Consider the following 22028-nt stretch of genomic DNA (forward strand, 5'->3'; position numbering starts at 1 on the left):
TCACCCAAAAAGCATGACCAGGAATTGTGATTGACTTAAGGAAGTATCTCTACTTCATGGAGCTTGTTAAGTGCTCTTGATATTTCCCTCTTTGGCTAACTTTACTGCTACAATTGTTCCATTCTGAAGCTTGCCTTTATAAACTTCTTTGAAACCACCATGGCCTAAGATACTATCTTTTGAGAATTCATTTATAGGTTTCTTCATCTTATTAAGACAACATTGTGGTCAGTTTTCCATCATTGTTTGATTTTAGAACGTCTTCTCTTACCTTAGCAAGTCTACCCCTGGCTGATATCCTTCCTCATCTTTTCAAAGTCACTGCAATCACTATAATAGGAAAAGTAAAAAACAAGGCAATCCAAACCCTAAACCCTAAACCCTAAATCTTATAAATCCAAAATCCCTAATAGAACTAAATAATGTAAGAAAAGACTTTAATGCATATGGGATTAATAATAATAGGTGTAATGGGGTTAACTAATTGTCACGATCCAAAAATGGGCGTGATGGCACTCGTCTTATCCCACCAAGACAAGTAAGCCTAAAACTCAACTATTACAATAAAAATGCGGAAAATTTACTATCAACTTACATTATACCCCAAAACCTGGTTGTCACGTGTACAAGCCTCTAAAGTATTACAATCGGATCAAAAGAAAATATAAGTCTCAAATGAACTTGTGTCTAGAGTAGAACAAAATCATAAACAAGAGTAAGGAGGGATGTTGAGATGACCAACAACTACCTCACAAAATCTCCAGGAAGCCTCGGAAAAGAAGAGAATATATCATAAAAGTCCGGGCTAGTAACCTACAAAAATTTGTAGAAGCAAGGGGTGAGTACCAAACCACACGGTACTCAGCAAGTAAACCTCTAAACACAAGCTAAGGGGATGAAATATGGGTACTCCTACCACCCCTAACCGAACCTCCACAACTCCAACCTGCATAAACATCAGCCCAACCTAACAGCTCACAGTTTACATAGAACGTAACTCAACAAAAACATTTAGACAAATTACATATCCTCCACAACAACACATTAACAAATTATATATCCTCAACATCAACACTTAAACAAATTAGATATCCTCAATAGCAACACTTCCAAAAATTTACATATCCTCAATAACACACTTCAACAAATTACATATCCTCAACAACAACACTTCAACAAATTATATATCCTCAATAACAAGCTCAGTATTCAACAATCACAAGTTCCGCAAAAAGTCAATCACTAGATCAGTAAAACACAATACCAAGTTCACTAATGATAAGTATGTGCAATGTAATGGAATGCAATGTCAAGTATAATGATGCATGTCTGACCTAGTGATACACACCCGTTGTCTCTCAGTCCGGGACCCATGGGGGACATATCTGTCCATGCATCTGTCGCGGCGCACGACACGACCCTTGATAATAGTAACCATCGCGGCGCGCGATACGTCCCTCGAAATATAGTATCCATCACGGCGCGCGATACGTCCCTCGAAATGGTACATCCTCTTAAGTACCCATTCTTTCTCAATGCACATAACACTTGTCACAACCAATGTCTCAGAATAATGCAGATGACAAGTTCACACAAAAAAAATGAGGAGATGATTATTTTCATAACATCGCACAGTTCACAACCACACAAACATGAAGTTACATCAATAATGATTCAACAAGACTTCAACCCTTTCTCAACACAACACACATAAACAATTAATCACATTGCTTTTTGTTATCCCATTCTTCAACCCATCACAAATCCCATTACTTCCAAACATATATCACAAGGACATACACACATTTCATACACTTAACAAGAGTTTAGAAATCCACTTGCCTCAATTTATCGAACAATCACTTCGGGACTTTAGCCTTCCTCCTTTGTTGCACTTCCAAATAAAATCTAGTCTATTCAAATAATTAAACACTATAAGGTTTCGAAGTTAACAACACACATATTGCACGTGTCTAGACTAAACCAAAAAAAACTCACGCAAATTTATAATTAAGTTCTTAAGTTTCAAGATTAGGATTAAATTTTTTTATTTCTTTTCAATATCATAAATCTTAAGACATTCACTTAATACCATATACCTAATACTTAATTATATATATTAATATATCAAAACTTAAATGATAGTATGAAAACTATTAAAAAGATCTCAAATTGATCCCAATTTATATCATCCATATTTGAACACCAAAATAAAGATATTTCATGAAATACTTTTATACGGAAGGCTTCTTGCATGTCTATTTACCTCCCTTCCCAATAATTGTTTCATGATCATCAACAATTGGTCATAATTACTTAATGACTAAGGTGAAATTTATGCTAAGTAACATATGCATACATGTACACAAAATTAAAAATTAGTTTCACATATTAGTGTAAAATTATACACGTTTTAATCTAAAAAATCTCTTCTAATTACATGAAAACTTAATAGAAAGCATGAAAATAATTACCTTGACGCCTTGAGATGAAAATATTGATTTTTCTCCTCCTTTTCCCTTTACTTTTCCTCCCTTTCTTTTCTTTTCTTCTCTGCGTTTTTTTTTCTTTTTCCAATCGTTCTTTTTCCAATCCTCATATAAGCCGTCAGAGGCTTTAAAAGGTTAGGGCACTTTGCCCCTTTTCTTTTTATTTTATTTTATTTATTTATTTAATTAATTTTCTTTTTCTTTTTTTTCCCATTATTATTAGCAACAAAATAATATTTTATTAAATCTAAAAATCATGTCACTCATTCTTATAAGTCATATAAATTAATTATAAAATTTACTAAAAAGGTTAATATGAAAATAATGGTTGAAATTTCTAAAACGACTAAGAGGGTCGTTACATTATCCACTACTAAAAATCATGTTCATCCTCGAACATAAAATAGGAGAAGGAAGAATTATTAACGTATAAAAATCTAATGTATGATCTTCCAGAGTTGTTGTTCATATCTCCATGAAAGCTTATTTTTAACACCATTCTATCAAGATCAACTACCAAGAACTGAACTATGGAGAATTTGACAAATCTACATATCATAAGTGATTGTCAAGCCACATACTAAACCATGATCCTAATCTAAATTTAAACCCCTTGGACTATAACTCAACAATCATTACAAATATTTTCTCACATAGCAAAGATAACATTCTATTAGTACTAGCTACAATCAGAGTGAACTTGAACCAATCATCACATACTCATAGTGCACAAACCATCACACCTCTTATCACGATTCCCTTTTCACAACACAATCTTTTTACAAGCTTAAGTTATAAAAATCTGATCTTTAGAAATTGGATACTCTCCAAGAGAGAATCAGACTTATCTAACCCAACGAAGGAAATGATCATGTAAACACCCAACAAACAATACACTTCAAAATGTAGAACATCTAACAATACTTTTAGTAACTCTTCATAGCTCTTATATAAGTTCTTATAAGCAAGGTTGTGCGTGTAGAACTACTTATATACTCCAACTTCCAAACAAAACCAAACCTATCATAGCTGAAATGATCAATTCTGCCCAAGGATCTCATCATATCAAGGGACATAAAAGGATCGTTTCATCCGATCCACCACTAAGAATTCACCAATAGATGTGGAAACACGCGTAATATAAGTAGGAAATCATACTTTAATAGTGCTCAACACGAAGAAGGCGATTACATAAGAATACACAGAAACATGGTCGAATAAAACAAGCTATTCCTTCCATAGGGCCCATATAAATAGAATTCCATTCATCTTTTTCCATCTCTCGATGTTTAACCACCCACAATCAACCAGTCTGATCGTCCATCACTTTATAACAAATACTCGATTCATCAAACTCCAAGTACTTCTCTCAATACTCCATTGAAGCTAACCCTCTTAATACAAAAAAAACATCATAACTACACCAACCATTTACCTCACTCAAACTGTCACTAGAATCAAAGTCTTTTTAGCAAACACGTTGTATACTTTAAAAATTCCAAAATATGCCCCCTTTTTTTCCTTCTATATAAGCATTACATGACAAGATATGAGTCACAACTAAGATTGATAGCACTAATTTCAAATCTAAGTACTTTTCCATCGAGGTACAATAACTTAATCACACCAATGTCAACGTCACACAAACTTTTACATGTCATTTTTCAACCATCATGCACTCATGCCAAAACTCAAAGAAATATTCTTGATCACTCGAATAATTTAGATACTATAAGCTAGCTCATCATCTCTACTCACTATCAATTGCCTATGTAACACATCATACCAATCTAATATTGTCCCATCAATAAATTAGTTTTAATCCCCTCAAAATTCTCATTAACCTTGTATAACTGTTGGTTCATACTATTGCGTATCCATAAGTCACTTAACAAAATCTGAACCGTTTAGCTCCACATAACAACACATACTCTTACACATCTCACGTGTTTTACCCAAATCAACACTCAATCTTCAAAAAAAAAATTGCTGATAAATTCCTAGTAAGCCTATAACAAATTGATTCACAATCATAGTCATATTAGAACTATATTTGTCCATTCATAGACCCTTTAACTTAGAACCAAGCGTATTCTTATTCCTTCACATCTTCTAAATTCTTTCGATGACGCAAATTTTAAAATACCTTGAACTCTTCAATACACCAAGCTCTTTTTCTCTTCGCTGACTTGCTTACCAATTTTATCCTTGAAATAAAAACATTACATGAAATCCCATTTAGGTATAACAATCAAGAGTAACCAAATTTACTACTCAAATTATTTTTAAATCCTTTAAATGCTTCATACTCAATGTGATCAATCATTTCTTGCCTTACCAATTCATACCATGACAAGATACACTATCACAAATCTAAACTCACCATGTAAACTTGAAATTTTGATCCCAACCATGTAACACAATCCCATTATCTTACAACATTAGCTCATACCAAAAAAAAATACTTAACATATTTTAGCTTATCATTGATCGCCTCTTCATTGACCCTACCATATCTTTTTTTTTAAAAATCTTATCATACTCCTTACCAACTCAAAACCACAAAAGAACTAATCATCAAACTCGAGTTGAACGTCCGTACACTCCTTTCTCAAGTTTTATTCAATATCATACCAAAGATCCACTACTAAAAGCTTCCTTATAGATAATGCTTAACACATCCACTCGTACTAACAAGCTAGTTGGTATCTCGAATATGAATTCAACACCAAATCTTATCATATGAGCATGTAATACAATAGATAACTCCTAAAGTAGTTAGTATTTGCACTTAACAATCAACATTTCCGTTTTCATGTACCACTAGTAACACATTGTGAAAATTTATTACATCCACCACTAGAACATATCATATCTATTGAGAAGATCATTTCCAAATAGATCACAAAATTTATCCACCAAATAGCTGTAAAATATTACCAGATTAGTTTTGTATTTAACTCAATCTATAAGTATTCTTTCGTAAGCAAGGTCAATATCAAAAGTAACACACTCCATAATTCTAACCAAGTACCCATCAGTACCATTGTAATAGTCGTATCATGACCTTCTTTGGTAATATACTCAATCTGTGAAACCACAGAAGGGATTCTGACCTGAATTGGCTCAACATCATTTGCTAAGCAACCCATTATAGGTATGACAACTATATCAATTGTATTACACTATTTATTATCTAGTCAATTCTTCAAACATTTAACTTTGAATTGTTGAACCACTCCATATTTTGCTTATACCAGATAAGTACTTTATTTATTATTATTATTATTTTACAATGATAACTAACCTTACTCAACTCTTTCAAATATGATCACGCATTCGTTTCATAAGTATATCATTTTCACCTTAATACCAGATCTAACATCAAATCAATACACGACATGCCAGTGATTCACAAAAGGAACTACGCACGAGTCATCACATAAATGAGAGCGAATGGAGTGAAGCGATAAGAATCAAAATGGGACCAAGTACGCACAATAGAGATCCAAGAAGTGAAGATATTTCCTAAAAGTCACTACAGCCTCTCGAAAATTGGTACAGACGTCTCTGTACCGATCATCAAGACTCTATTTAGACTCGACTTGTACACACGTGAGACCTATGAACCTGGGGCTCTGATACCATTTTGTCACGACCCAAAAATGGGCGTGATGACACTCGTCTTATCCCACCAAGACAAGTAAGCCTAAAACTCAACTATTACAATTAAAATGCGGAAAATTTACTATCAACTTACATTATACCCCAAAACCTGGTTGTCACGTGTACAAGCCTCTAATGTATTACAATCGGATCAAAAGAAAATATAAGTCTCAAATGAACTTGTTTCTAGAGTAGAACAAAATCATAAACAAGAGTAAGGAGGGATGTTGAGATGACCAACAACTACCTCACAAAATCTCTAGGAAGCCTCGGAAAAGAAGAGAATATATCATAAAAGTCCGGGCTAGTAACCTACAAAAATTTGTAGAAGCAAGGGGTGAGTACCAAACCACACGGTACTCAGCAAGTAAACCTCTAAACACAAGGTAAGGGGATGAAATACGGGTACTCTTACCACCCCTAACCGAACCTCCACAACTCCAACCTGCATAAACATCAGCCCAACCTAACAGCTCACAGTTTACATAGAACGTAACTCAACAAAAACATTTAGACAAATTACATATCCTCCACAACAACACTTTAACAAATTACATATCCTCCACAACAACACTTTAACAAATTATATATCCTCAACATCAACACTTAAACAAATTAGATATCCTCAATAGAAACACTTCCAAAAATTTACATATCCTCAATAACACACTTCAACAAATTACATATCCTCAACAACAACACTTCAACAAATTATATATCCTCAATAACAAGCTCAGTATTCAACAATCACAAGTTCCGCAAAAAGTCAATCACTAGATCAGTAAAACACAATATCAAGTACACTAATGATAAGTATGTGCAATGTAATGGAATGCAATGTCAAGTATAATGATGCATGTATGACCTAGTGATACACACCCGCTGTCTCTCAGTCCGGGACCCATGGGGGACATATCTGTCCATGCATCTGTCGCGGCGCACGACACGACCCTCGATAACAGTAACCATCGCGGCGCGCGATACGTCACTCGAAATATAGTATCCATCGCGGCGCGCGATACGTCCCTCGAAATATAGTATCCATCGCGGCGCGCGATACGTCCCTCGAAATGGTACATCCTCTTAAGTACCCATTCTTTCTCAATGCACATAACACTTGTCACAACCAATGTCTCAGAATAATGCAGATGACAAGTTCACACAAAAAAAATGAGGAGATGATTATTTTCATAACATCGCACAGTTCACAACCACACAAACATGAAGTTACATCAATAATGATTCAACAAGACTTCAACCCTTTCTCAACACAACACACATAAACAATTAATCATATTGCTTTTTGTTATCCCATTCTTCAACCCATCATCAATCCCGTTACTTCCAAACATATATCACAAGGACATATACGCATTTCATACACTTAACAAGAGTTTAGAAATCCACTTGCCTCAATTTATCGAACAATCACTTCGGGACTTTAGCCTTCCTCCTTTGTTGCACTTCCAAATAAAATCTAGTCTATTCAAATAATTAAACACTATAAGGTTTCGAAGTTAACAACACACATATTGCACGTGTCTAGACTAAACCAAAAAAAACTCACGCAAATTTATAATTAAGTTCTTAAGTTTCAAGATTAGGATTAAATTTTTTTATTTCTTTTCAATATCATAAATCTTAAGACATTCACTTAATACCATATACCTAATACTTAATTATATATATTATTATATCAAAACTTAAATGATAGTATGAAAACTATTAAAAAGATCTCAAATTGATCCCAATTTGTATTATCCATATTTGAACACCAAAATAAAGATATTTCATGAAATATTTTTATACGGAAGGCTTCTTGCATGTCTATTTACCTCCCTTCCCAATAATTGTTTCATGATCATCAACAATTGGTCATAATTACTTAATGACTAAGGTGAAATTTATGCTAAGTAACATATGCATACATGTACACAAAATTAAAAATTAGTTTCACATATTAGTGTAAAATTATACACGTTTTAATCTAAAAAATCTACTTCTAATTACATGAAAACTTAATAGAAAGGATGAAAATAATTACCTTGACGCCTTGAGATGAAAATATTGATTTTTCTCCTCCTTTTCCCTTTACTTTTCCTCCCTTTCTTTTCTTTTCTTCTCTGCGTTTTTTTTTCTTTTTCCAATCGTTCTTTTTCCAATCCTCATATAAGCCGTCAGAGGCTTTAAAAGGTTAGGGCACTTTGCCCCTTTTCTTTTTATTTTATTTTATTTATTTATTTAATTAATTTTCTTTTTCTTTTTTTTTCTTTTTTTTTCCCATTATTATTAGCAACAATATAATATTTTATTAAATCTAAAAATCATGTCACTCATTCTTATAAGTCATATAAGTTAATTATAAAATTTACTAAAAAGGTTAATATGAAAATAATGGTTGAAATTTCTAAAACGACTAAGAGGGTCGTTACAAAAAAATTTAGGAACAAAGATATTAATTGTAATATGTGATGACAAATGGTCAGACCTAAAAAAATCAACGGAAAAGGGTCTAAAATACCCTTGAAGTATTGAAAATGGTACAAAATTACCCTTCATCCACCTATTGGCTCCGAAATGCCCTTTTCATCCACCTATTGGCTCCAAAATACCCTTGTCATCCACCTTTGAGTTAAAAATTGACCACTTATTTAATGGTTTTAAATTTAAACTATTTTAATATTTTTAATATACTTGATGTTCAACTATTGGTTATAATTTAATTTATTTGTATTATTTATAAACCAACCCACTACCCACCCATTACTAACTAAACTCCACCCAATTAATAATCCAACTATAATATCAAAATCGTCATAAACACTACTAAAACATGATAAAATTATAGATTAATGAAAATGACATCCAAAATTATTCGAGTCCGAATCGAAGCCCTAATTAAATTTATGTTGAGCCGCTTATTTAGGAGGACACTTTCAATTTGATTCTCTTTCAAGATTGAATTAGAAATTTATGATTAAAGGTAGAGAAGTAATACATCCCGAATTAATTCATGCACTTTTTTAAAATATAATTTTATTAATATTTGTGATTTGTTTTAAAACTTTTAATATATTATTTTGAAAAAAAACTTACCTATGAAGTAACATCACATAATTGGGACGTAAGAATAATTAAGATGAACATAGTCAGACTTTTAAGTTTATTGGTAATTTTTATTTAGACACTTGAATGTATGATAATTAACTTCTATAGATATTTTCGTCTCAAATTTTAAAAAACACTCAATTGGCAGTAGCTTTTCTATTGTTGTATTAATAATCTGAGTGATTTATTAATTTTGAGGGTTTAATTAGTAATGGATGGGTAGTAGATTGAGTTATAAATTATACTAATAAGTTAAATTATAACAAACAGTTGAGCGCCACGTATTTTAAAAAAATATTTAAATAGTTTAAATATAAAATCGTTAAATAAGTGGTCAATTTTGAACCAAAAGGTGGATGACAAGGGTATTTTGGACCCAATAGGTGGGTGGGAAGGGTATTTTGGATCCAATAGGTGGATGGAGGGTAATTTTGTACCATTTTCAATACTTTGAGAGTATTTTAGACGCTTTTCCGGAAAATCAATTATTGGATTAATTGAGGTAGATATGACAAATAATGGAGGAATATTTTATATAAGTCCAGATTTCATGATGAATTTAAAAGAATTTGGAAAACATATTAAAATAGGATTACAAACTAAAGGATATGAAGAAATGCAATATGGAAAAAACCTACTAATGTGCATAGGATTTTCGAAAAAAAATAACAGACAACAGTTATACTAGATTTTAATTAAAAATAAAAGATGTTGTAGAAGTAATGGGAAATAAAGGAATAAAACTAGTAAAACCTATAAAGATAAATCCTGAAGAATACGCGGGATTAGATTGGAAATTAGATGATTTTAAGAAAAAGAGAAAGTTTAATTCCTGATGCTCATCTAATGTACATAAATTCTAAGGGTGAGCTCTCGATTATATTTACAGATAATAACTATGTAACTCAGAGAGATATAGAAGAAGAAAGCGTCGTGGAGGAAGTACCATTAGAAGGAATGAACATTGAAGTAATATTAGAAGAAGAATTTGCAGTAGACCTAGTAATAGAAAAAGCAAAAGAGATAAGTTACAGCAACATAAATAAACTGTTTAAATGTAAAGGATGTAAACTAAGAAATTTAGACTTAGAAAGTTAACATCTCATTTTAAAATATGTGAATTCAAGACAGATAATAGAGGCTATAGATTAGAAAAAAATATTACAAGAAAAATTAGAAAAAACTAATAATATAATAAAAGAAATAAAAGAAAGTAATAGCGAGACAACTGAGTTAGAATCTATAATTAGCCATACTAAAATAAATACAAGAAAGTGATAGCGAGACAACTGAGTTAGAATCTATAATTAGACAAAAAGAATTAATGGAGTCAGCAAGCTCAAGTAGCTCATTCCAAAGAACAACAGAACAAGGATATATTGCAGACAATAGTACTGAAAATATACCACGTAGAAGAGTGTATAGACAGGGTGATGTTCCCCCAGCAAATCTAAAACCAATAGGAAAAAGAATGCCTATAGAAGAACAAATAATACTACAGGAAGGAGGAAGTAAAGGAAAAATATTAAATATAGTAGCACATAATCCACAAAGATGGAATTCAGTAATAGATTTATGGAAAGGAATTGTTGTAGAAGATTTCATAAAAAATTATACTGAAACAGATGCAGAAACTATGTATAAGTATTTAGAAACCTTTTTAGGAGAATCCACTAAAGCATTATGGGAAGCCTATAAGGTAGAATTCCCACAGGAGTTTCAATATTTGGTATCATTAGGACCAAATTCATATAACTTTACAAATAAAATTCATACACTAATAACAGGAGAAGACCCTAATAGTGGATTAGTAACACTACAAGGAAATGCTGTAATAAAATAAGAACAGTTGAGTATAAGTAATTGGTACTATATAAAGAAATTCTTAAATAATTATTTCTACTACTATACAATTAGTGGTAATGGTTTGGATCAAGATCTAGAAAAAAAGTTATTTAATAAATTGTCAGGAGCTTTAGGAAGAGAAATAGAAGACAAATGGAGTAAACGAGAAGGAGTATTACAAAATCCTCAGGCTAAATGGTCAATAGGACATAGGATACAATATATAATAGAAATACTGCAGGAAAAGTGCACGCACCTACAAATACAAAAACAATTAAAGCAAAATGAAATGAATTTTTGTAAAGATATAATATATACAATCCAAAATTATGATAAAAATTAATATAAAAAGAAAAAGTAGAAAAAATATAACCCACAAAACAATAAGATATATAATAAAAAAAAGATATTTTCTTAGAAAATCTTCAGCAAGGAAACCATATTTAAATAGGGTAAGACATGTTAGAAAATATTCAACAAATAGAAATTATACAAATAAGTTAAAATGTTTTACATGTGGAAGTATAGAACATCTAGCAAATACATGTCCTAAAAGATATAATGCAAAGACTAGAAATGCTCAATCAGTAGAAGAACGGAGCATTATTAAATGTAGATGATTACATGTCAGATAACGAAAGCATTTACTCTATAGTAAGCATTGATATAGATGAGAATAACAAAGAAGAAGATTCTTCTAATACAGAAGGAGAAGAATTAATTAATGAAATAAGAATAGAATATTTAAATATAGATGACCTATAAATAAAATTTATGAATATAATAGAATGTTAACATAATTTTGAAAAAGATACAGGATTATACAGCAATCCATGTAATTGGTGTAAATGGTATCCAAGTAAATATAAAAGAGTTAAATGTAATAAATGTTTTATAGAAGGATGTATAAGTTGTATAGAAACACAATTAGGAATAATAACTCAAAAAAGGAAAGAGGTAGATACAAATGAACCTCTAATAAATTTAAAAATATTAGTATTAGAAGCAAAAGTTAAAGAATTAGAAGAAAGAACAGTAAGATTAGAAAAAAAAATATTGAACAAGAACTACCACTACATAATCAAGAATTAATGAATGAAGAATCTAATACTTTAATATGTAATGAAGATAAAAATATAAATATTGTTAAAATATTAGCAAAACTTCAAATAGAAAAATATGAAATAGAGACTTTAGCATTAATAGATTTAAGATGCACCAAAAGTATTTTTTTTAAAAAAATTGTACCTTTAGAATTAATAAAAACTTTAGAAAAACCACTTGCAGCTATGCAAATGGATGGAACACATAATATAAATAGATACTATATAGATAAAGCACAAGTAAGTTTTTTAAATACTTGTTCAAAATTCTATAAATCTACCTATAAGATGGATAAAATATGGGTAAGAGATCTAAATATAAGAGTAGATTTTGTCTTAGGACTATATTTCATACTCTATAATAAAGGAGGAACTTTAACGACAAAGGACGTGATACTTTTTATGAAAAACATTACTTATACTTCTGTCTTAACTGATAAAATTAATACTAAAATAAGGCATAAAGAAAAATGTTGTGAGAATTGCGAAAATAACATACAATGTACTAAAACGGAATGTAATACATTATATGAGAATATACTAGAAATAGATAAAGAATATAAGATAGTAAATAAAAACTATGTTCTAATAGAAATGGAAACAAAATTATATAATTTTAAGACAGGAATTCAAAAAATAGGACAAATAAAGAACCAACAAGATCTAGATAATATAGTAAACATTTTAGATCATATAGAAATAATAGGAGAAAAACCTTTAAAACATTGGGAGAATAATCATATAGTATGCAAGTTAGATATAATAAACCCAGAATATATAATAAAAACAGCCTCAATAGAAGCTACAAATAAAGATTTAGAAGATTTTAGAATATAAATTAAAGAACTATTAGAATTAGGAGTAATAAGAACATCTACTTCAAAACATAGATCCGCAACATTTATGGTAAGAAATCATAGTTAAATAGTTAGAGGAAAAGCTAGAATGAGTATAAATTACAAAAGACTAAATGATAATACTAGAACAGACGGCTATAAATTACCAGACAAAACAGATTTAATAAATAGAATCCAAGGAAAAGCAATTCTTAGTAAATTTGATTGCAAGTCAGGATACTGGCAGATAAAAATGCATCCAAATAGTATAGAATGGACAACTTTTACCTGTCCTGAAGGACATTTTGAATGGTTAGTTATGCCATTTGGGTTAAAAACCGCACCTCCAATTTTCAAAAAAAAAAGGATCAAATATTTGAGGAATATAAAAAAATTATTTTAGTATATGTAGATGATATTTTAGTATTTAGTAAAGATATAAAAAAATACTTAGGACATTTACAAACATTTTTTAGGTTATTTATTAGTAATGGAATAATAATAGAATTATGTAAAAACTATATAGACTTTTTAGGAATTACTTTAGGAGAAGGAAAAGTTAAACTACAACCTAATATAGCTAAAAAATCTCTAGACATGCCAGATAAATTAAATAATTTAAAAGATTTACAAAAATTCCTAGGAATAATTAATTATGCAAGACCATTTATTAAGGATTTAGGAAAAGTAGCAGGACCATTATATTCTAAGACATGAACTAAGGGACAAAGAAATTTTAACATTGAAGACATAAAATTAGTACAAAAAGTAAAAGAAAAAATAAAAATATTCCAGATCTTAATATGCCATTAGAATCAGACTATTTAATAATAGAGACAAATGGAGTTTTGATGGGGTGGTATTAAAACTCATATATATATATATATATATATATATATATATATATATATATATATATATATATTATATTTTGTGTCTAAGTTATGTAATGCAATTGAATCAAAACTCATACCAAAGTCATCATCGTTTGGGTCTTGAGCAAATTGTATTGTGTCTGAAAAATCATCTGAATTATTTGGACTTGGAACTGAATATTGTCTTGGACTTTGTATTGGGATTGAGTTTATATGTTTATCTTTTTCTTTTTATTTTTTAAGTAATTTTTCTATAGTTTGAGTTATAAGAGATTCTAGGTCTTTATTTTTTTTTGAGATTTTTTGATTTTTTGTCTAAGATTCTGGGTAAATGAGAGAGGTAACCGTCTTCTAGAGGATGAACCTTCATTTTTTTTCACTTTTTGGCAAAGTGACAGCCATTAACGGGTTTGAGAAGTCTTTAACGGCTACCGTTTGAACCGGACTAGCTATATCTTTATCCGATACAGTGGATTTATTTACATTCAGAGGGGAATGTTCACCCATCTCATCCATTTTTCTTGGGGATGGAGAACCATGTATGTTGGTTTGAGTGTTTTTAGTCTTCAAATCATTCTCCATTTTTGCAATTCTTTCTTTGAGCTGGAAATTTTCTTGTAATAAAACATCATTTTTTTTAATTTAATCTTTTAAAGACTTCTGTCATTGAAGAACAATGATCACAAAATATAATTTTGTCTGTGTCTTTTTGAATATTGTGTTGAGAAATTTTGTCTAGATTCTGTTTAAGAGAGGGAGAGATATAATAGTTTGGACCTAAAACTCCCCTAGCATAATCTAATTCTTCCGGAAAATCATTAAATCCTTTAAAAAGTTGTTTAGAAACTCATTTAATAGATTCTAAAACTTCTATCCAAGTTTGAAAAATTCCATTTATCTTACCATGTATGACAACATAATATTTAAACTTATTTTCTTTATTTTTAGTAGAAAAGTAATATCCCAAGGCATTTAATACTGCAATTATATATTTAGTGTCTTTTTTGTTATGAGCTACCCAAATATTATCTGTTAAACATTTCTGTTGTTTGTCTAGCTGATATATAGGCAGATGTCTAAAAGTTCAATTAGATGATTCATATGCTATTAAATTATGTTGTCCAAATTGTAGTCTTTCTATCCTATTATCATCCATTTTAGTTAATGGTCTGAAATGTAGGTTAGATAATACTGTCTGTTTATATAAGTCTGAACGATCAAGGGATGGAGTTTGAACTCCTTTGCCCTTGTCTTGGAGGGATGGTCTCATTCTGTAAAATTTAGAATTTAAACTTTGATCAATAATCTACTTAGTTGAATAGCAATACTATTATCATTTCCGTTGATATGCTAAAAAATTATAGAATGATAAATTCATATCTAAAAAATTTAGCCATCGTCTTCTACTACTAGTTTTATCATTAATTTTCTGATGAAATTTTACTATATCTTCACAATCTGTTCTTATTAATATTTCTGGTTTATTTAGAATGTAAATCCTAAAACTATTAAAACCATATATTACAACTAAAATTTCAACATCTATACTAGCTTTATTACCCTTTTCTTTGAATTTTCTACTTTGGTAAGCACATAATTTTTCTTCTTGTTTAGAACTGTATTTATGTGGTCTTGATTTTAATACTGCACTCCATCCATCAAAACTCCATCTGTCTCTATTATTAAATAGTCTGATTCTAATGGCATATTAAGATCGGGAATATTTTTTATTTTTTCTTTTATTTTTTGTACTAATTTTATGTCTTCAATATTAAAATTTCTTTCTCCCTTAGTTCCTGTTTTAGAGTATAATGGTCCTGCTACTTTTCCTAAATCCTTAATAAATGGTCTTGCATAATTAATTATTCCTTGGAATTTTTGTAAATCTTTTAAATTATTTAATTTATCTGGCATGTCTAGAGCTCTTTTAGCTATATGAGGTTGTAGTTTAACTTTTCCTTCTCCTAAAGTAATTCCTAAAAAGTCAATATAGTTTTTACATAATTCTATTTTCTTTTTACTAATTATTATTCCATTACTAATAAATAACCTAAAAATGTTTGTAAATGTCCTAAGTATTCTTTTATATCTTTACTAAATACTAAAATATCATCTACATATACTAAAACAAATTTTTTATATTCCTCAAATATTTGATCCATTTTTCTTTGAAAAATTGGAGGTGCGGTTTTTAACCCAAATGGCATAACTAACCATTCAAAATGTCTTTCAGGACAGGTAAAAGTTGTCCATTCTATACTATCTGGATGCATTTTTATCTGCCAGTATCCTGACTTACAATCAAATTTACTAAGAATTGCTTTCCATGGATTCTATTTATTAACTCTGTTTTGTCTGGTAATTTATAGCCGTTTGTTCTAGTATTATCATTTAGTCTTTTGTAATTTATAACCATTCTAGCTTTTCCTCTGACTATTTAACTATGATTCCTTACCATAAATGCTGCGGAGCTATGTTTTGAAGTAGATCTTCTTATTACTCCTAATTCAAATAGTTCTTTAATTTGTATTCTAAAATCTTCTAAATCTTGATTTGTAGCTTCTATTGAGGCTGTTTTTATTATATATTCTGGGTTTATTATATCTAACTTGCATACTGTGTGATTATTCTCCCAATGTTTTAAAGGTTTTTCTCGTATTATTTCTATTTGATCTAAAAATTTTACTATATTATCTAGATCTTGTTGGTTCTTTATTTGTCCTATTTTTTTAATTCCTGTCTTAAAATTATATAATTTTGTTTCCATTTCTATTAGAACATAGTTTTTATTGACTATCTCATATTCTTAATCTATTTCTAGTATATTCTCATATAATGTATTACATTCCGTTTTAGTACATTGTATGTTATTTCCGCAATGCTCGCAACATTTTTCTTTATGTATTATTTTAGTATTAATTTTATCAGTTAAGACAGAAGTATAAGTAATGTTTTTCATAAAAAGTATCTCGTCCTTTGTCATTAAAGTTTCTCCTTTATTATAGAGAATGAAATCTAGTCCTAAGACAAAATATACTCTTATATCTAGATCTCTTACCCATATCTTATCCATCTTATAGGTAGGTTTATAGAATTTTGAACAAGTATTTAAAAAACTTACTTGTGCTTTATCTATATAGTATCTATATATATTATGTGTTCCATCCATTTGCATAGCTGCAAGTGATTTTTCTAAAGTTTTTATTAATACTAGAGGTACAATTTTTTTATTTAAAAGACTTTTGGTGCATTCTAAAACTATTAATGCTAAAGTCTCTATATCATATTTTCCGATTTGAAGTTTTGCTAATATTTTAACAGTATTTATATTTTTATCTTCATTACATATTAAAGTATTAGATTCTTCATTCATTAATTCTTGATTATCTAGTGGTAGTTCTTGTTCAACATTTTTTCCTTTTTCTAATCTTACTATTCTTTTTTCTAATTCTTTAACTTTTGCTTCTAATACTAATACTTTTAAATTTATTAGAGGTTCATTTGTATGTACCTCTTTCCTTTTTTGAGTTATTATTCCTAATTGTGTTTCTATACAACTTATACATCCTTCAATAAAACATTTATTACATTTAGCTCTTTTATATTTACTTGGATACCATTTATACCAATTATATGGATTGTTGTCTAATCCTGTATCTTTTTCAAAATTATGTTCACATTCTATTATATTCATAAAATTATTTTGTAGGTCATCTATATTTAAATATTCTATTCCTATTTCATTAATTAATTCTTCTCCTTCTGAATTAGAAGAATCTTCTTCTTTTTTATTCTCATCTATATTACTGCTTACTATAGAGTAAATGCTTTCATTATCTGACATGTATTCATCTATATTTAATAATGTTTCGTTAAATTCTTCGACTAATTGAGCATTTCTAGTCTTTGCATTGTATCTTTTAGAACAAGTATTTGCTAGATGTTCTATACTTCCACATGTAAAACATTCTAATTTATTTTTATAATTTCTATCTATTCTATATTTTCTAACATGTCTATCCCTTTTCAAATATGATTTCCTTGCTAAAGATTTTCTAAGAAAATATCCTTTTTTATTATATCTCCTATTGTTTTGTGGGTTATATTTCTTATACAACCCAAAATTATGATAAAAATCAACATAAAAAGAAAAAGTATAAGAAATATAACCCACAAAACAATAGGAGATATAATAAAAAAGGATATTTTCTTAGAAAATCTTTAGCAAGGAAATCATATTTGAAAAGGGATAGACATGTTAGAAAATATAGAATAGATAGAAATTATAAATATAAATTAGAATGTTTTACATGTGGAAGTATAGAACATCTAGCAAATACTTGCCCTAAAAGATATAATGCTAAGACTAGAAATGCTCAATTAGTAGAAAAATTTAATGAAGCATTATTAAATGTAGATGAATATATGTCAGATAATGAAAGCATCTACTCTATAGCAAGTATTGATATAGATGAGAACAACGAAGAAGAAGATTCTTCTAATTCAGAAGGAGAAAAATTGATTAATGAAATAGGAATAGAAAATTTAAATATAGATGACCTAAAAATTAATTTTATGAAAATAATAGAATGTGAACATAATTTGGAAAAAGATACAGGATTAGATAGTAATCCATGTAACTGGTCTAAATGGTATCCAAGTAAATATAAAAGAGCTAAATGTAATAAATATTTTATAGAAGGATGTATAAGTTGTATAGAAACACAATTAAGAGTAATAACTCAGAAAAGAAAAGAGGTATATACAAATGAACCTCTAATAAATTTAAAAGTATTAGTATTAGAAGCAAAAGTTAAAGAATTAGAAGAAAGAATAGTAACATTAGAAAAAGGAAAAAATATTGAACAGGAACTACAACTAGATAATCAAAAATAAATGAATGAAGAATCTAATACTTTAATATGTAATGAAGATAAAAATATAAATATTGTTAAATTATTAGCAAAACTTAAAATTGGAAAATATGAAATAGAGGCTTTAGCATTAATAGATTCAGGATGTACCAAAAGTATTTTAAATAAAAAAATTGTACCTCCAGAATTAATAAAAACTTTAGAAAAACCACTTGCAGCTACGCAAATGGATGGAACACATAATATATATAGATACTACATAGATAAAGCACAAATAAGTTTTTTAAATACTTGTTCAAAATTCAATAAACCTACCTATAAGATGGATAAAATATGGGTGAGAGATTTAGATATAAGAGTAGACTTTGTGTTAGGACTAGATTTTATACTATGCAATAAAGGAGGAACTTTAATCACGAAAGATGTTATACTTTTCATGAAAAATATTACTTATACTTAGGTTTTAACTAATAAAATTGACACTAAAGTAAGACATAAAGAAAAATGTTGTGATAATTGTGAAAATAATATAGAATGTACTAAACGGAAAGTAATACATTATACGAGAATATACTAGAGATAGATAAAGAAGATGAAATAGTTAATAAAAACTATGTTTTAATAAAAATGAAAACAGAGTTATATAATTTTAAGACAGGAATTCAAAAAATAGGACAAATAAAAAATCAACAAGATCTAGATAATATAGTAAAATTTTTAGATCAAATAGAAATAATAGGAGAAAAGCCTCTAAAGTATTGGAAAAATGATCATGAAGTATGTAAAGACACTTAGATAAACTTTTAGACAATCTCAACAACAAATTAGTGAAGAATTAAATCAGGTAGAGTTTGAAATAAAGAAGTAAAAGAAAGAATTAAAATAATTAAAAATAATCTTTATTACTATAATTCAGTAGGATAATATATGAGAAGACCATATAAAAATACTAGAGAATATAAAAAAGCTAAAAAAGAATTACAAGAGTTATATGTAAGAGCAGATATATTACTAAAAGACCTAAAAACTACAAGCTTTAAAAAGGAAATAACTAATAAATTAGATTATATATTTTTCTTAGCTAGAATCTTAGAACAAAAATTAATAAATTTTTTTAGATCAAATAGAAATAATAGGAGAAAAGCCTCTAAAGTATTAGGAAAATAATCATGAAGTATGTAAGCTAGACATAATAAACCCAGAATATATAGTAAAAACAGCCTCAATAGAATCTACAAATCAGGATCTAGAAGATTTTAGAATACAAATTAAAGAACTATTAGAATTAGGAGTAATAAGAAGATCTACTTCAAAACATAGATGAGCAACATTTATGATAAGAAATCATAGTGAAATAATTAGAGGAAAAGCTAGAATGGTTATAGATTACAAAAGACTAAATGACAATACTAGAACAGACGGTTATAAATTACCAGATAAAATAGAATTAAAAAATAGAATTCAAGGAAAAATAATTTTTAGTAAATTCGATTGTAAATCAGGATATTGGCAGATAAAAATGCATCCAGACAGTATAGAATAGACAGCTTTTAACTGCCCTGAAGGACATTTTGAATGGTTAGTCATGTCATTTGGGTTAAAAATAGCACTTCCAATTTTCCAAAGAAAAATGGATAAAATATTTGGAGGATAAAAAAAATTATTTTAGTATATGTAGATGATATTCTAGTATTTAGTAAAAATATAAAAGAACACTTAGGGCATTTACAAACAGTTTTTAGATTATTTGTTAATAATGGGATACTAATTAGTAAGAAGAAAATAGAATTATTTAAAATTATATAAACTTTTTAGGAAATACTTTAGGAGAAGGAAAGGTTAAACCACAACCTCATATAGCTAAAAAAGCTCTAGACATGCCAGATAAATTAAATAATCTAAAAGATTTACTAAAATTCTTAGGTATAATTAATTATGCAAGACCTTTTATTAAAGATTTAGGAAAAATGGCAGGACCATTATACTCTAAGACAGGAACTAAAGGACAAAGAAATTTCAATATTGAAGACATAAAATTAGTACAAAAGATAAAAGAAAAATGAAAAAATATTCTCGATCTTAATATGCCATTAGAATCAGACTATTTAATAATAGAAACAGATGGAAGTTTTGAAGGATGGGGTGCAGTATTAAAATCAAGACCACATAAATATAGTTCTAAACAGGAAGAAAAAATATGTGCTTATCAAAGTGGAAAATTCAAAGAAAAGGGTAATAAAGCTAGTATAGATGTTGAAATTTTAGTTGTAATATATGGTCTAAATAGTTTTAAAATTTATATTCTAAATAAACCAGAAATATTAATAAGAACAGATTGTGAAGCTATAGTAAAATTTCATCAAAAAATTAATGATAAAACTAGTAGTAGAAGAAGATGGCTAAATTTTTTAGATACTATATGAATTTATCATTCTATAATTTTTGAACATATCAAGGGAAATGATAATAGTATTGCCGATCAGCTAAGTAGATTACTGATCAAAGTTTAAATTTTACAGAATGAGACCTCTACTATCAGACAAAGGTAAAAGAGTTCAACCTTCAATCGCAGGTTTGACAGACTCTTACAAACAGACAATGTTAGCAAATTTGCATTTTAAACCTCTAGATAAAATAGATGATGTTAGAATAGAAAGACTACAGTTCGAACAACAAAATTTAATAGCATACGATCCGTCTAACTGGGCATTCAGACATTTATCTAACTGTCAATGAGACAAACAACAAACATGCCTCATAGACAATATATGGATAACTCATAATAAAAAAGACACTAAATATGTAATTGCAGTTTTAAATGCTTTAGGATATTGTTTTACTAGTAAAAATAAAGAAAATAGATTTAAATATCATGTAGTAATTCATGGTAAAACAAATGGTGTTTTTCAAACATGGATAGAAGTTTTAGACTCTATTATAGATTTTCAAAACCTCTTTTTAAAGGTTTTAATGATTTTACAGAAGCTTTAGAATATGCTAGAGGAATATTAGGGCCAAATTACTATATTTCTCTAGCCAGTAGACAAAACCCAAATAAAACCCCACAATACAACATCCAGAAAGATACAGAAAAAATAATATTCTGTGATCATTGCTCATCAATGTCCGAAGCATTCAAAAGGCTAAATTTGACAAATGAAGCCCTAATGCAAGAAAATGTCAAGCTCAAAGAAAGACTCCAAAAACTGAAAAGCAAAGGTAATACTAAACA

General features: G+C 28.8%; 2 long non-coding RNA genes across 2 annotated transcripts; both read right to left on the reverse strand.

Annotated features, from left to right (window-relative positions):
- Positions 1-568: 568 nt before the first annotated feature.
- LOC138349437 (uncharacterized) lies at positions 569-4853 on the reverse strand. The gene is made up of 2 exons (XR_011221923.1): positions 2475-4853; positions 569-1913 (listed from the first exon to the last, which is right to left on the reverse strand). It is a non-coding gene; the product is annotated as an uncharacterized lncRNA (long non-coding RNA).
- A 1369-nt stretch (positions 4854-6222) lies between these two features.
- LOC138337222 (uncharacterized) lies at positions 6223-11516 on the reverse strand. The gene is made up of 2 exons (XR_011210713.1): positions 8200-11516; positions 6223-7637 (listed from the first exon to the last, which is right to left on the reverse strand). It is a non-coding gene; the product is annotated as an uncharacterized lncRNA (long non-coding RNA).
- Positions 11517-22028: the final 10512 nt, after the last annotated feature.

The sequence above is a fragment of the Solanum lycopersicum genome, chromosome 7 (genome assembly GCF_036512215.1).
Source record: "Solanum lycopersicum chromosome 7, SLM_r2.1".
NCBI lineage: Eukaryota > Viridiplantae > Streptophyta > Magnoliopsida > Solanales > Solanaceae > Solanum > Solanum lycopersicum.